This window comes from Mus musculus, chromosome 5, assembly GCF_000001635.26.
Source record: "Mus musculus strain C57BL/6J chromosome 5, GRCm38.p6 C57BL/6J".
Taxonomy (NCBI): Eukaryota; Metazoa; Chordata; class Mammalia; order Rodentia; family Muridae; genus Mus; species Mus musculus.
The window spans coordinates 44,480,596-44,496,217 of NC_000071.6; the positions used below are offsets into that span (position 1 = coordinate 44,480,596).

At 43.6% G+C, this 15,622-nt stretch overlaps 1 protein-coding gene across 14 annotated transcripts in view; it reads right to left on the minus strand.

Moving 5' to 3' along the window:
• Positions 1 to 15,622, minus strand: part of Ldb2 (LIM domain binding 2) — a 363,805-nt gene that overhangs the window by 44,641 nt on the left and 303,542 nt on the right. The window lies entirely within an intron of this gene.

Below are 15,622 nucleotides of genomic sequence, written 5' to 3' on the forward strand. Positions count from 1 at the left end.
CACAGACACACACAGATACACACATACATACACACACACACACACATACACAAACACACACAGACACATACACAGACACACACAGACACACACAAACACACACACACACACACACACACACACACACACACACAAACACACACACACTTTCCTGTACAGAAAAGACAACCCTGTAATGAATTCAGAGGCCTTTCCCTGGTTAAGGAAAGCTGTCTTCTTCGGAGCTTACTGCTCTGATTTCCGCTCTGGCTCCAGGCTGCGGTTCTTGTTTGTCTAACCTCATGCTGTGAGTTTCAGTGCTGGTTTACACAGGTTCTCTGGTGGGGAAATGCATCTTTTAAACTTTGCAGAACCAGGTGATGCTTCTTGCTGCTGATTCTCATAAAGGCAGGTGATGAGCACTCTACACGTTTTATTCATGTGCTCATTTTTAGTTTTATTTTACCCATGTAGTTCATGTAAGTGGTACATATCTGTAGATTCTACCATTAGGCACCTTGTCATCTCCTTTGTATAGCCTTTTGCATTTTACTTTGGGCCAAGATATCTAATGACAAAGATCGAATTAAATGAAAGGACAAAATTATTTAGGGTGACCTTAGACTTTTCTAGATTCCTTTGGGTGCACACATATCAGAATACCTACGATCACAAAGTCTGCGACTTGGAACAAGCCATCCATCACACATGAGGGCGACAGTGACGCGAATGTTGGCATGTGCCTGCCCCTGTAAAATGTGTGGTTGCCTTAGGAGAGACATGTGTGCAGTCCCTAAGTTTTAGCTTCTGTTTGACTTCCTTACTCTTCCTTTTCCTTTATATCAGCCCTTACCTTCATCATCTCCCTTAGATACTTTCTGTTTGATGCTTGTTATCTTCTCCTTATGGCTAATGCCTGCCCCATCCTTGAAGGCATAGCGAAGGATGCCCCACACATCTCCCTGTGTAAACTGCAGTGTGCTGTTCCTCTTGCAATTAGAACTTTCTGCTTCACAGACTTATGTAGCCTTCACGGTCCTCTGCTTCCAAGGCTCTTTTCCATGAGGTCATAGTGTCTTGGAATGCCTCCGTGTCCCAGTGAACAGATGCATTTAAGGAATAGTGCTTATAAGACCTTTCCAGACTCAAAGGGTAGTCTAAGGAGTGTCCATTAGGTCTGACTACTGAAAACACAGACTTGGGTGCTCAGCCCCTTCTCACGGACTGTGCACATGTTGCCCTTAATCCACATTTAAAACCCTCATACCTTCATATGGCTCTATAATTTCCCATGGGAGTTTCAGGTCCTCTGCTTCACAGAATCTGGACGTTCCAGTGGAAAACACTACTCTGTCATGTTTCCAGTTTCTGTCTGTTTTTTTCTCACTTCCTCCTCCTTCCCAAGTTCCCTCCCCAGATCTAAGAAGGATCACAATGAATGTTACCTAGAAAGATTTTACTGGTTAATGACAGATTTGTGAAATTCATTAACCCTAAGTAAGGGTCTTTTGTAAACTTCTTTTAGTTTTGTTGGAAGAAGGAAGATTTTGAAGGCTGAGTAACACATATACAACATCCAGCACAGAAGTGAGACAGGTTTCTTCCTTGGCCCATGGGAATCCAACATTATAGATACTGCAATACAACCTGCAATCACTGGCTAGCTCTTCAATCTATAGGACCTTCCTATTTATTTTATGTCCCCTTTGAAATCTAAAATGCCAGGAAGAAGAAATCAACAAACAGGACAGAATTCTCTTGAAGCTAATTCTGTGTTTCAACGTGGCGAGGGCTGTATGTGTGGGCATTTCCCTAGAAGGAACCTTTCCCAAGACTCAAAGGATACACAGAGCGCACGCTGTGGACAGTGCCTCCATGGTCTCTACTGGCAGACCTGAGAGCCAATCACCGCACAGGGCAGAGACAGATCACACTGAAGCTCAGAGATGTTTGCAGTCATATTATGGCAAGAAAAACTTTCAGAAATCCCAGTGACTGGGAAACATTTTTTTGAACACACACACAAATACACACACACACACATACACATGCACACACACACTCTTGCAGGACACAGAGAGAGAGCTTGCACAAAAGCTTTTATTTTCTTCAGTCCATTTCTGTTTCTTCTACATGCAATCCTGATGACTGTAAAAGACACAGGTGACTGGGACCAGCTGGGGAGTCTCAGGATGGAGTGTGACTGTCATCAGGTGTGTCTCCTTGGACATGCAGCTGGATAGCACTGGGTTTTCAATTTCATCTGGAAAGTGGATACCCACCCACCTTGTATGGTGAGAATCTGAGGTAAGGTGTGTCACACGCAAGCACTCGGTGTGGCGAGTATTAGGACATGATTGTTAGGAAGCACAACACACACAGTGAACACCACAACCTCATTTCTTGACATCAACACACATTCACTCAGCTTTCAGGACTTGGGCTTTTGTTGGGGACACAAAATATGAGAATGCCCTTCTGCCCTCCAAGAACATACTGTCCCCTTAGGAATGATTTAAACAGATTAAGAAATCTACCCTGGGTTCACAGTTCAAGTGTCTCAGGAAATCACCTTCTTTTGACAAAACTGTTTTTCATTACATGACAGGCTGGATGACAAAAACGACCTGCTTGAACCCAGAAAGGGTGACCAACATTAAGCAGGGTATGGATTGGGGGAGCTACACTTACCACAAGAACTTTGAACTCATTTTTTTTTCTTTTGCTTTTTGTTTTGTGTGTGTGTGTGTGTGTGTGTGTGTGTGCGTGCGTGTGTGTTTAGTATTGCCTCTCCTTTCTGGATATTGGTAGCTATTTCTTTTTCCGAAGCTAATCCTTACCATCTCTTTCTTCCACTTTAATATGAAAATATCTTTCTATCATTGTAACCCATCCCAAAGGAGATTGCATCTTTGCATGCTAATCAAGAATCTTCACAGTCATTTTTAACATTGGAGAGGTCCCGGGCTGGAGATGCGCAGCCCCACCCCTTTATTCATGTATGCAAATGAGCTATCCTGTCTGCGGAGCCTATGCTGGTTTTGCTGGGCTGTGTGCTGTAGGTGGCAGAACTAACTCAGATAAGAGCTGGTCTCCTGAGCAGCTAGGCATCACAATCTGGAAACAGCAAAGCCTTGCAACTGTTACAACAGAGTCAGGAAGATTAGGGAAGTAGGTTTCTGTTGGTCCCAACCAACTCTTGGAGCGGCGATCCTTGCTCTTTCTGATGTCTCAGAATCTCTTGAGAATCTGGTTTGGAAGTTGTTCAAGCCACCACAGTCTCATATGACTCTAGGTAAACATTCCTTTTTTCTTATAATAACTGTAAGCCAGACCTCAATGGCTTGTTTTTTTCTATACTGCAAGTGTGTGTGCGCACGCGCGCGCACACACACACACACACACATACACACACACAACATAATAATACAAGTCCATTGACTTGGAAGAACAATTTTATAGCAAAGTTGTGCCTGCCACCAAGTTCCCAGTGCATGAAAAGAAAGGTGGCAATCTGTATGTCGGTAGTATCTGCAACCTCTGCAACAGCATGTACGGAGGTTTGTAGTTTAATTTTGTCTCCTTCTGTGGCACTGTAGAATATCACCTGGTATCCGGGTAGCTGTGGAAAGGGTAGGGTCATCAAGTTCCAAGAGGAGCCTGTGCCTTGACTACACTTGAATATGAAACATTTCAACATGTGTGGGCTGCCCAGGTCAGTTAGGTCCCTTGGGAAGGTGAGGTCTCTTCCTCAAAAGGTGCCACTGTGCAGATTTAATGAGAGTGTAGGCTAGGCTTGCGCTGCACCATTCTAGTCTGACTTCCTGGGATCCTGACAAGGGGGATTTGCTGAATGAACGGATGCGTGGATGGATGGGTCAGATAGTGAAGCCAGATTAACAGCAAGGAGTCATTTGTCAGTAGCAGACAAATCAGGCACAGTCCCGTGGGCTTAGAAGTGATCAATCTATCCATCCAATAAATGACTGATTGCTTCTTCGGCGCAGAATGCTTGACCCAAATGCATATGTGTGGGCTGACTGGGCAGGGAGGCTTGGGTAAGTCTCAAGATTTCTGCAATTTCATATTAACAGAGAGCCTAGAAAATGTGGACAGCACGCTGCCTCTCTTTGTTTCCCTTTCATCTGATAGTTCTCTCGGAGGAGGACTCTGATTACCTTCAGCTGCACATACAGGCTCATCTGCTGCAGTTCATCTACAGAGTTGAACAAATAAGTGGCACTTGTCGGTGTTAGCCTTGAGCTACAGTAAAGCTGGTATCCTGAAGTCGGCATGTGGTTATCCCCATCTGCCACCAACAATCAAATTCTATCCTTTTTGAATAACACCTCATTGTGAATCATCTACACTTCTTTTTAACATCTACTTTTGGGCTATGTATGTATATAGTGTGTGTGTGTGTGTGTGTCTGTCTGTCTGTATGTCTATGAGTGAGTGCAGGTGTATTCTCTCTGGGATTGATGCGACAGAAGACAACCTCAGATATAGGTCCTCACCTCCCATTTTTGTTTGAAGCATGATCTCTCTGTTATTGGTTGTCCAGTATACCATGTCAGCTGATTTATGAGCTTGCCCCTTCCCCGAGTTTCAACATAAGAACATTAGACTTCTAATTAATTAATTAATTAACTAACTAACTAACTAGTGTGTCTATGTGTTGTGAGCCACTGAACTTGTGTTGAGGTCAGAAGATAACTTGTTGTTGGTTTTATCCTTTTATTATCTATGTTCTGGGTGATTAGGCTTGGTTGGAAGCAATTTACCCATCATTGACCTATCTCACTGGCCCCACATTGAGCACTTCTATGTGCATTCTAGGGATTCATAGTCGAGTCTTTCCATTTGTATGGCAAGGGAGTTACCCACTGAGCCAGCTCCCTAGCTCTTATCTACTTTTTATATCCAGGACTTTGCAAGGATTCAGGTGGACACCTTGCTCACATCTCTGCTTAGGCCTTTTCCCTTATTTATATCCCTTCCTCTCTTCCATCCAGCCATCAAACCAGGATGTTGAGAATCAATGTTCTATGTGCCAGATCTGGCCATCTTGTCTTCCAAAACCCCCTTTTATGTACAATAACAAAGATGAACAGGTGGACCAAATTCCTATGATGCACAAACCCAAAGCCATTTGTTATTTGCCCTTCTGGAATGTATGTTGACTCTTATTCCAAACACTGCTAGTCTAAGGAGGAAGACAGCAAATGACTCGTCATGCTCTCATGGCCGTGTAAAAGCAGAAGCAGACAGCCACTCAATTCATTGCTTCTTTCATTGACAACGATTTGTTTTTAGAAACAAAAAAAAGTCAGATGAACTAGACAAGGCATCTAGTGACGCAGTTGATTTGTGATGAAAACATCCCTTTCCCTATCACTGCTGTGGACCAGTAGGGATTTGTTGTTGAGCCTAGCTCTGCTCTGAAAACTGCACTCGACTCATGTCATTCTGAACTTTTAATATTGTCGAAGGTCCAACTCAAATCCCACCTGTATCTGGGATCTCGACACTGCAAGGGTCTCGTTTGCCTCTGTGACTCTTATTATTAATCTCTATAATCCTAGATTTACATTGGCATTGGGAATTTCTCATAGACTTGTTCACACCCTTCTCTGTGGCAGGGCATGTTTTACTTTTCATTTAACATAGCAATAGGCATACTCAAATATTTGTTGAGCCATAACTTAGAAATAGCTACAGAGTGCCTGCTCTAAGTCTCTTCCTCGAGTGTGTACCTTCACATGCTAATTTTATCATTAACCTTGATCACCTCTTGGCCCACTTTTACAGGTAAGGAAATTCAGAGCTGGCAAGTCGTCCAGAGCGAATAACGAAGGCTGTGACTATTCCAATGAAGCTAGGGTAAAAAGGTAGCAGAGCTGGGGAAAGGTTTGGTTGTATTTGTCTGGCTCCATCACTGCACTATTAACTCTTAACTGGTGCTCCGTTTACCAGTGGGAACAGGACACAAATGGCTTAAATGCTGGTAAGAAATAGAGTCCAAGGTCTTTTCCACCTCTGTCTAGCTCCTTGCATGTGGCGTAGCTATGTATTTCAGGCCTTAGACTTAGATTCATCTGGGTCAGATCCCTCACATCTGTCATTTGCTGTCTCTTCTTTCCCAAGTACATTAGACAATTTGAATCTGTTTGCTCATTTGCAAATGGGAATAAATGATGCTCACAAAAGACAGCATGAAAGAGTCAAGGCAAGCTCTTGCTGCAGAGCCAGACACAAGACCAGTACTCAAAAGATGGACATTGGTGTTTTGAAGAATTCTCTTTGCATATCCCCTTTGAGGCAGAAGAACAATACCCTTAGGGCTGGTGAGCTACTCTGTAGAGCTAATCACATGGTCTCTCTGGTACTTTGAGGGTCCCTGTGAATAAACCCCAAGAGGTGATAATCAGTCAGTTGACATTTTACTAGCCAAGGTCTGAAAATCATCTCTGTGGAGAACTCTGCAATAGATATAGAAGGTTGAGACCCACAAACCCCAATTCTTATCCTTACCAACTCTTTCCTCCCATGAAACTGAGACTACGTAGATCTAGTAAGAAGCTGTGGAGAGTCATTAAGGAATATTCTTCAACAAGTTGCTCCTAATTGGGCAATGCATTACTAAATAAGGTATCAGAAGAAGATAATGTATGGAATTAAAAAAAAAAAAAAAGAAAAGAGGCAAAACAAAGCTGAGAGAAAGCACACAGTTGCCCACCCATAGCAGATGAGCAGATGATCATTACCACACCCTCTCTGCCCAGAGAGGAAAAACAACCCAGCAGCGGAAATAACTGCCTTCCAAGCTATGCAATTCCAAACATCAGATTATGACTCGAGTTTATTTCCTGATAGGATTAAAGGCAGATTGGTTGTCAAATTCAAAATATCCCCCTTTTTATCTGAAGCTTCAACCAGGAGAGCCTTTGCCTTTTTTCAATTGTTTTTTAAATTGATTATTCACGCACGTTATCTTATCCAATGGGTCCTTCAGATTGGGGGCCACTGCTATTAAGGAGAGAAAGATAGTAGTAGTGGTTGCTTGATAGACAGCAGCTGCCATTCTGGTCTTAAAGGGACCAGTATATTTTTTGCCCTCACATCTACCAGACCAAATATTTTAATATCTACTCTTTGATCTCACTTTGGAAGCTGCTTCCATTTGACCACACAAGCTCCTGATGGAGTCTCCAATTCACCCAGAGGAGGTGTGTCCTGGCTGCTTTGCTGAGCTAAGGCAGCCTCTGGAGACACTGCATCTCTTAGGCCCATGGAGCATTAGGGGTGGGGGATGGGAGGGAGACTCAAGGTTCCCATTTCCCCCCCTCACATGATTATAATTTATCTGCAGAATATTTTTGGCATAGACAAACCCTCCACAGTGTTCAGGTTGCCTTCCTACTGCATTTAGTGTTCTGTCTTCTAGCTCTGCATCAGCAACAAGGGAATAGATCCTGCATGCTATTTGCTAACTGACTTCAGGTAAGGATTGGTCTATTGGAGACCAAAGTGAGGTGTGTTCATGGAACTTTAGGTCTGAGTTATGCAGAGAATTCTCTCAGGTCTGGGGGCTAGAAGCCTGGAGGCAAGGTGTAAGCAGGACCATGCTCTTCTGGATGCTGATGAAGAAGCCTTGTGCTTTCAGGATGTTGATGTCTCCAGCATCTTTGGTTTTCCTGTCTTGTCACTTTATCATCCCAGTGTCTGCCTCCCTCTCCATATGTCTTTTCCCAGTATGCAATTGCATCATCTCCTCTTGTAAGAAGGACATAAGTCATTGGGTTGAGGGCACACCTGAAATCCAGCAACATTTTATGTTGCGATCCTTTAATTACATCTGCAAAGATTCTGTTTTCAGAATCATGTTCCAAAGTTCCAGGTGGACATGAAAATTTGAAGGACTTTCTGTCTGTCTGTCTGTCTGTAAATAAGTGTGTTTTTCATTCTGTCTGAAGTACAGGTCACTACCACAGCAGCTTTCAGCACCCAGGTCCATGATATATATACCCTCTATTTGGTAGCCTGACAGGTGTTGCTTGCCTTTGCGCCTGTAGCCCAAGAGTGACACTAGCAGTCTTAGTGCTGGCTCATCTTCCTTTGGTTGCTTGTCCAGGCTAGTATTATTATTGTTAACTGTCCATTTGAAGTCTCACTAGTAAATTGCCCACTATGAATTTTGATTTTTCCTGCATTGCCACTGCTTAACAAGTATGGTTTAGAAGATTTTCAGCAATATATAAAAGATTAAAGGATGATGTTGGGGTGAATGGGACTTCATGCATATGGTATGCTAACACATTGCCTTGGCTTTGAATTCTAGCACCTAATAAATAGGTAACCATGAATACATTCCTAAATCTCTTGGTGTTGTGGTTTCCCATTTTCAAAGCCAATACAGCACTAGTACCTCACCAACTAGTTTGGTAAAACAAGCAACAATCTACTTAACCAAGTGCTAGTATATGGAAAGTGCTTTCCATGATTTTTATGGCTTTACATATAAATATATATTTGTACATATGCCTGTGTATATTTACATGAAAATACACACACACACACACACACACACACACACACACACAACCTGAAAGTTAGATTTTAATAGTAGAATGGATGCCTATAATCTTCGCCCTCTATGCAGTATATTCTGGTGTTTTCTAGATCTTTTACAGAATCTGGGTTCCCTGTATGGTGTCGAGATGTTTCCAAAAGGATAAGAAGCCCCAGCTCTACCATCAGCAGACTTCCAGGCAGTGTTATCTGTGTCTACAGGGGTATGCAAGACTTTCAGGCACGATTAAGCAGTTCTTTTTGATCAATTGCTGTGGCTGCTGTTGAACTAGGAGTCTGAAAATAAATGCTAAGTTTACCCTGGCAGACACTCACTCATGGGTTGTAACAGAATTAGGGTTTGAAAGAGAAACAGAAGCAGGATGTATGGGTGTGTGAATGTGGTCTCAAGGAAGGATGTGTTCATGTCTGGGAAGCTTTCAGTGAATGAGGTTCATTCACCTAAGAGAGGGTAACCTGTTTTACTGAAAGTTAAGTGACCATAGATGAAGCATATTTACAAAATACCTTCACAGCCACACCACCAGCCAGCTTGGATATGATGGCACATGGCACTATGGCAGTGTTGAACTGACATAGTGTCACTCACTATACTGTAAAATATTAGGTCGCTGGCCTGTGTCCTCATCCTTAATGAGGTTTTTCTTTCATATCTTTGACCACTAAGCAATCTTTTCATTGAGGGTAATGAACCAATGCTTGTACATGATTATGACACAATGTAAAAGAACAACAAAGAGTTCACCATCAAAAAGGCCTAGATCCACACCATCCACGTCACAACTAAAGTACCTTGATCTAAGCCCAGAACACATCTCATGGGCTCCTCATGGTTCTCTGTGTGCTCAGAAAATGGAAAAAGGAAGATTACTAGGGACATGATGTGGACCACGGGCAACAGTCATCATTTAGTAGGCTTCATGTTAGAGCTGGGGTTTTTAATCTCTGGGTGAAGACCTCATTGGGGGTTCCATATCAGATATTCTACAAATCAGATATTTACATTAAGATATATTACAGTAGAAAAGTAACATTGATGAAGTAGCAATGAAATAATTTCATGCTTGGGGGTCACCACAACATGAGGGTATTAAAGGGTAGCAGCATTAGGAAGATCAAGAAGCACTGTGTTAGAAGGATACACAGGTGATAAGTAGCATTTCCAAATGGGCTTCTGTGGTGACTTGAGTGACAAATGTTCCCCATAGTCTTGGTCATTTAAGCACTTGGGCCCCAGTTGCTAGTGTGCTGCTTGGGAAGTGTAGGAGGTGTGGTCTTGGTGGTGGAAGTACATCATTAGGGGCTGGCTTTGAGATTTCAAAGACACTTGCCTTTCCCAGTAGTCTTTTTTTGTTCTGTGCTTTCCATTCAATGTGTGAGATTTCAGATTCTGCTCCAGTCCTTATTCCTGCTGCCTGCTCCCTGACATGATGGAGTCCAACCCTCTGAAACCACTAGCCCACATCAACTCTTCCTTTGTAAGATGCCTTGGCCACGGTGTTGCATCACAGTGATAGAAGAGGAACTGAGACCACCACATATTCTAAAAGAGCGAAGGTATGTGGAAGGACCATCAGAAAGAATCGGTGTGCAAGTGGACACAATGGCCAAAGGTTACATTTCTGAACGCCAGAGCAAACCTGGCATTGGAAACCGACACAATGTGGTTCTCGCAGTTCCAAGGGAGGGACTGGCTGGAGGTGCAGTGGGCAGATGAGCAGGGGTCAGGACAAGCAAGGCCATAGTTTCTGTCTCAAAGAAGAGGTGAGGAGTACAAATGATGCTGCAAACCTTCACAGAAATGAATGCTTAACGGAAATGTGATGACTCCTGGGGTGGTTTCCTTCCATCACATGAGAAACATCACCAATTAGCATTTGAATGTTTTTAATGAAACAAAAGCATCAGACATCCTAAAAGACAACTATTGGCTGTTTTAATCTCTGAGAAGGGAAGCCTAACCCCTCCAGGGAGCCGTTGGTCACAGCATGGAGACCAGTAGTATCCCCCAGTAGTATCCCTCTGCCGCTCCCTTAGTAAACAGAAGCCTCTTTCTTAGCATGTGGGTGTATTTCCCAGGGAGCTCAGAGACTGCATGTTTGCAATGGCAGAGCATTAAACACTAACATTTATAAATGAGCCCTTATAATCTTAATACTGCAAGGAAGGGAATTGGGAATTGACTTTGGGAGCTGTTGGTGACAGTTTCCAAGGAACATGGCTATCTTGTGTGAACAGTTGTAAAAGCTCACAGAATGCTTCTGCCTGCCTCCTTCCCCAGTGCTAATACCCAGAAGACCAGCCAAAGCAGCTTTGTGCTCTGGGGCTTGGACTGGCATCCCTAAGGCTACTGTTTGGAAGGACTCTCTGGGCAGTTGCTGGTGATATGTAGGGTTTGTTTTCTTGGTACTGATGCCCAGAGTATGGCTACCTTTGCACTGTTAGCCTACCTTCTCTGGGATTTACATCTAGCAACAGCCTTCCAGCTATATGCTGTGCTGACATAGCAAAGGAGCGATTACTCAATAATTTGACACTCAGCATCTGGATTGCTCTTGGTTGCTCCATCAATGTGCACTCATGAAAACATAGTTACATAACTTTCAAGGAGATCAAATTAGTTCCCCCTTATTGCTGATGTCCTTGATGATGAATGGATCTCTATTGCCTTGTATTATAATGAGCTGAATAGATGTTTTCCCAATGGTGCTAGGGTCCCAGTGGCAAGGACAGTTGATCAGCCTTATATCATTGGAAATTGGCACATAGAGGCCAGTAAACAAACAAACAAACAAACAAAAAACAAAGCAAAGCAAAATAAAACGACAAAGCCAAAGCAGTGTGGAAAGAAGGGACGGAGAGGGAGCAAAAGGAAAATGGATGACTTCGTCCTGACTCTGTGGGTGTTCATGTGTGTGCATATATGTGCTTGTACATAGAGGCCAGAGGTCCATCCCAGGTGTCCTTCTCAGTTGCTAGTCACTTTGGTTTTTTTTTTTTTGAGACAGGATCTTTCCCTGAGCATAGATTACACCTATCCAGTCAGGTTGGCTGCCCAGCAAGGCTTCTACTTCCCAAGTTCTTGGATGGCAAGTGCACATTATCACACCTGGCTTTTCTAATATGTGCTCTAGGAATTGGCGTCAAGGCCTCATGCTTGAACTTTACTTCAAGCCTCCATTATAGCCCTCCTCTCTGACTCTTATCTCTAGATACCCCAGTAACAAATACTGTTGGGATCAGGGCACAGGAACAGCGAGGCCACAGTCCTTCATCCTCAGAAGGAGGAAGTTAGAGCCGGGCAGGCCCCGTCTTCATCTTTCTTCCCTGCTGTCATTTGGAAACGTGCATCCTTTGTTGGCAGAGTTCCCCACCCATCCCAGAGTATTATGAGGCCTCAGGAGGAACTACAGATGTTTTCTTCTTTTCTGTCTCCCTTCTGCTCCCCTTGGGAGACCTTCTAGTCCTGTACTTCTCCATGTGGTCTCAGCTTTTCTCTTGCTCGGGGCATCAAGGTCACTGGGACCATTACAGAAGATCTATAGGTAATGTTGAAAATATTTCCTATTCAAGCCAGCCAATGGGTCCAATATTACTGGGGTGTCTTGATCCACACGTGACTTTATGGTTAACACCTATCTAACAAAGTCAACTCCTGGCATTGAATTCGTTGATGGTATAATAGAAAGCATAGCTTCTTGGTCCCAAACCCTACCCCGAGAAGGACCAAGAAGTGAGTATATTAGGTGGAGATAGTGATTTAGAGGTGTTTCAGGTGCTTTCTAGCTAGAAGGGTGTGATAATGCCTCAGCTATTCCCTCTTTCTAGACTTCTGTATTTGGAGGGAGTCTCAGAATCCCAAATCATTTTAAAACCTGAAACCATAGGTGATCAGATTCCAGTTATTACAGGAATCTCAAAGCCCAAACATGCCCAATCCTTTTAAATGGTAAGAACAGAGCACAAGGGATTTGGGAGACAGCCTGTTCTCACCATGCCCAGTGAGTGTCAGCCATGGCACTGTGGTCATGTCTCCTCTTACTCTACGTCTTTCCCTCGCCACTGCTCTGGGGAATGTGGTAAAGGTTTTCTTTCTTCAAATCAGACATTCACTTTTGTGAGGATGTGGTCTCTGGCCTTGTCCTTAGCTTTTAGGAACGGCTTGTAGCAAGTTACTCTCCTGTGCCTTTGGAACTTGTTGCCATCAGTGACATTTGCCTGCAGGTGCAGAGGAAACCTCCCAAGGCACGCAAGGTGCCAGCTCCTCCTCAGTGCCCCTTGCGACCAGAAGCAGAACCAAGTGGCCTAAGGCCTAACAAGAACCTGTTAAGTCATAGCTGAAAAAGTTTTGATTCGTCCAAAAACAGAAGAAATATTCCCATATCTCGTTTTCTTCTGGGGTTATCTGCATGATAAAGCCTCGCTTTGAAGGTCCAGGTATCCTTTAAATGACTGTTCCCATTTCTCCCCAGCAAGATGCTCTTAAAGCTTGACTTTACTCAATTTTGTTCGTGTGTGCTAGCAGAAGGACTTCCGAAACTGCCAGCTACTATTTTGGTGTATGTATGGTTGGGCGGGCTGGATTTGCCTTTCCCTTAAACAATGGGTGGGCTCTGGGAGCTCGGCCTTACTGTCTGTTCTTAAGATCAAAGCAATCAGGCTCCGAGAGATGAAGGTGATTCTCCATTCATACATGATCTTATTCTATCTACATCCATACATTCTCTCAGGCTATCTTCATGACAATGGCTATAGATCTGGATCTGTGCCCCTGCCCCAGCCCCCCCCCCCCACCCCGTTTCTCTGTTTTGTTTTTAGAGGTGTTAAGTACTTTGTCCCCAGAGTACTAACTAACCAGTCATGGAATCAGTGTGTGTTCAGCTCCTTTGGTCAACAGGCAGAAAAGCGCTCAGCAAACAGCAGGTGCTCACTAACAACCCATGGAACAAATGGGTTATCCTAAAGTTCCCGTTCTCTTTCCACTCCCCTCTGCTGCCGGCAAGTGGTTATCTCTTTCAAGCTGACTGAGAAGCAGGTGGCCAAGCCCTTTCTTCTTAGGGCAGCTTTGGGCCATTCTGGTTTCTGTTACCTCCCTGTAACCCCCCAGCTCACAACTGTATCTTTCGGAAACAGCTTAGGAAACAGCAATTTCCCAGCCCCTCGTTGCTGTCGATATGAAGCTGGAGAGTGATATTTCCTTTCCCTTAATTCCTCTGAAAGGCAAACAATGTTTTCCTCGGGAGTTCTGCGTCAGCTCCTGACTTTTGGTAAGCCAGCTGCACGCACCAGTCACATCTTCCCATACAGTGTGAGATCATATCGCCCTTGCTGGTCTTCATTGTGATTATGAAACACATCCCTTGTCACTCTTCACCTGTGTCCTTGGCAGCCTCCTCTGCTTCCCAAACACCATTTGTCTCCTTCAAGTTCTTCGGGGTCCCAAATCAATCATAGGTTTAGAGGATCGTCACCCACAGTTGAGGGCTGGCGGAGCTGAGCAGAGGAACAGACACTTTCAAATCAGGGGTGCGGTTTAGGAGCGCCCACAATCAAAACGAGTTTTGTCTAAAAACACTCAGGAGAGGACGTGGCAAGGTATCAGATGAGGAAGCACCCATATCCGTAGATTTTCACGGAGACTTTGTCGTTCAAACTAATGAGCAAATGGAGAATAAGACCTGTGATGAATGCAACTGAGTTCCATTTGGAATTAAAGCCTCTAATAAAAGCCTTTTTCTGTGGTTTCAATCTCCCTCACCACCATCGTCTTGAGCATTAAAAATAGATTTTTTTTTTAGACTGAGAGTTTTTTTGTTTTTTTTTTTTTTTCCTTAGTGGAGGGGTGGGGCAGGAATGGGCATTTTTCTTTACCTTTCTCTTTCCTTCCATTTTTTTTTCTCTTACTTTAAAATTGTGATAGGAATTAAGGTTTTGAAGGCACATAACAGATGATGGGTTTAGGGCTTCACCGTGTTCTCTCTAGGGACATACATACACTCGAGTGCCTCTTTACTGGGGCTCAATCACAAATGCAGTGTTTTCCACAGGATGCCATTTTTAGACTGAATTATAGGAAGTCTGCAGCACTAATAAATGGACAAGAAGCACTGAGTCACAGAATATGGTCCCGTGCCAAGGTGAAGGCCAGCTTGGCCTTTAGCCAGTGGACTGTAGATTGATGTTACAACAGCGAAAGTAAAACCAGTTGCTTACAAAGGAATGATCAATCAGCTGACAAAGGTCCAGGCATTTAGCCCCCACTCTTAAGTTCCACCTCTATTAATAGTAGCATATTTTGAACTTTATTGGTAGTCTTGGAGTCTCCTACTCTGAGGTGGGTTCATTGTGAGATTCTTAAAATCAGATGTAATTTGGGGAGGTGAACATTGGACAAATGTTGATCTTCCTGTCTCTCTAATGAGCGATGTCTATTTATTTGTCTCCATGACACAGTATACAGAGCAATAGTCACGAGGCTTCTTCAAACCCAGAGCTGTGGGTGTCTTCTTCAGATATGGTACTAACTTCCAGTAGCCCTGGATCCTGGGGCTGTGCAGTCGGCTTTCTCAGGTCCTCTCTGATTTGAGGAACTGTCATTCTTCTCCAGGACAAACTGATCTCCCTGTGTCATTTTGACCTGACTTAGATGGGAGCTACTTCCTAGGAGTTAGGAAGTTGAAAGCCAGTCAGTAGACTCTTGTTCCCACTATGGATGAACTCACAAGCTCAAGCAGCTGGGAGGATGGGGGAAGAAAAGGAACTTTGTGATGAAATTAGGGTGGCCATCATCATCCAATATCCTCAGAACAGTCCTTGACTGTAACTCACAGATCTGAAGATGGCCCTGAGATGCCTTCAAAAGGTCTTAGGCAGTCAATAGAGCACAATCAATATATTTGGAGTAAAACATGTTTTTAAAAATACCTTAGGAAACATTTCTTCTTATAATATTTTGTTAGTTTATTCTTGGATCTATTGGCTAGTGTCACAGAGTTCTAGATTTTGGAGAATTTCTAAACCATTGCTAATAAGCAGCACATTTTATATGTAG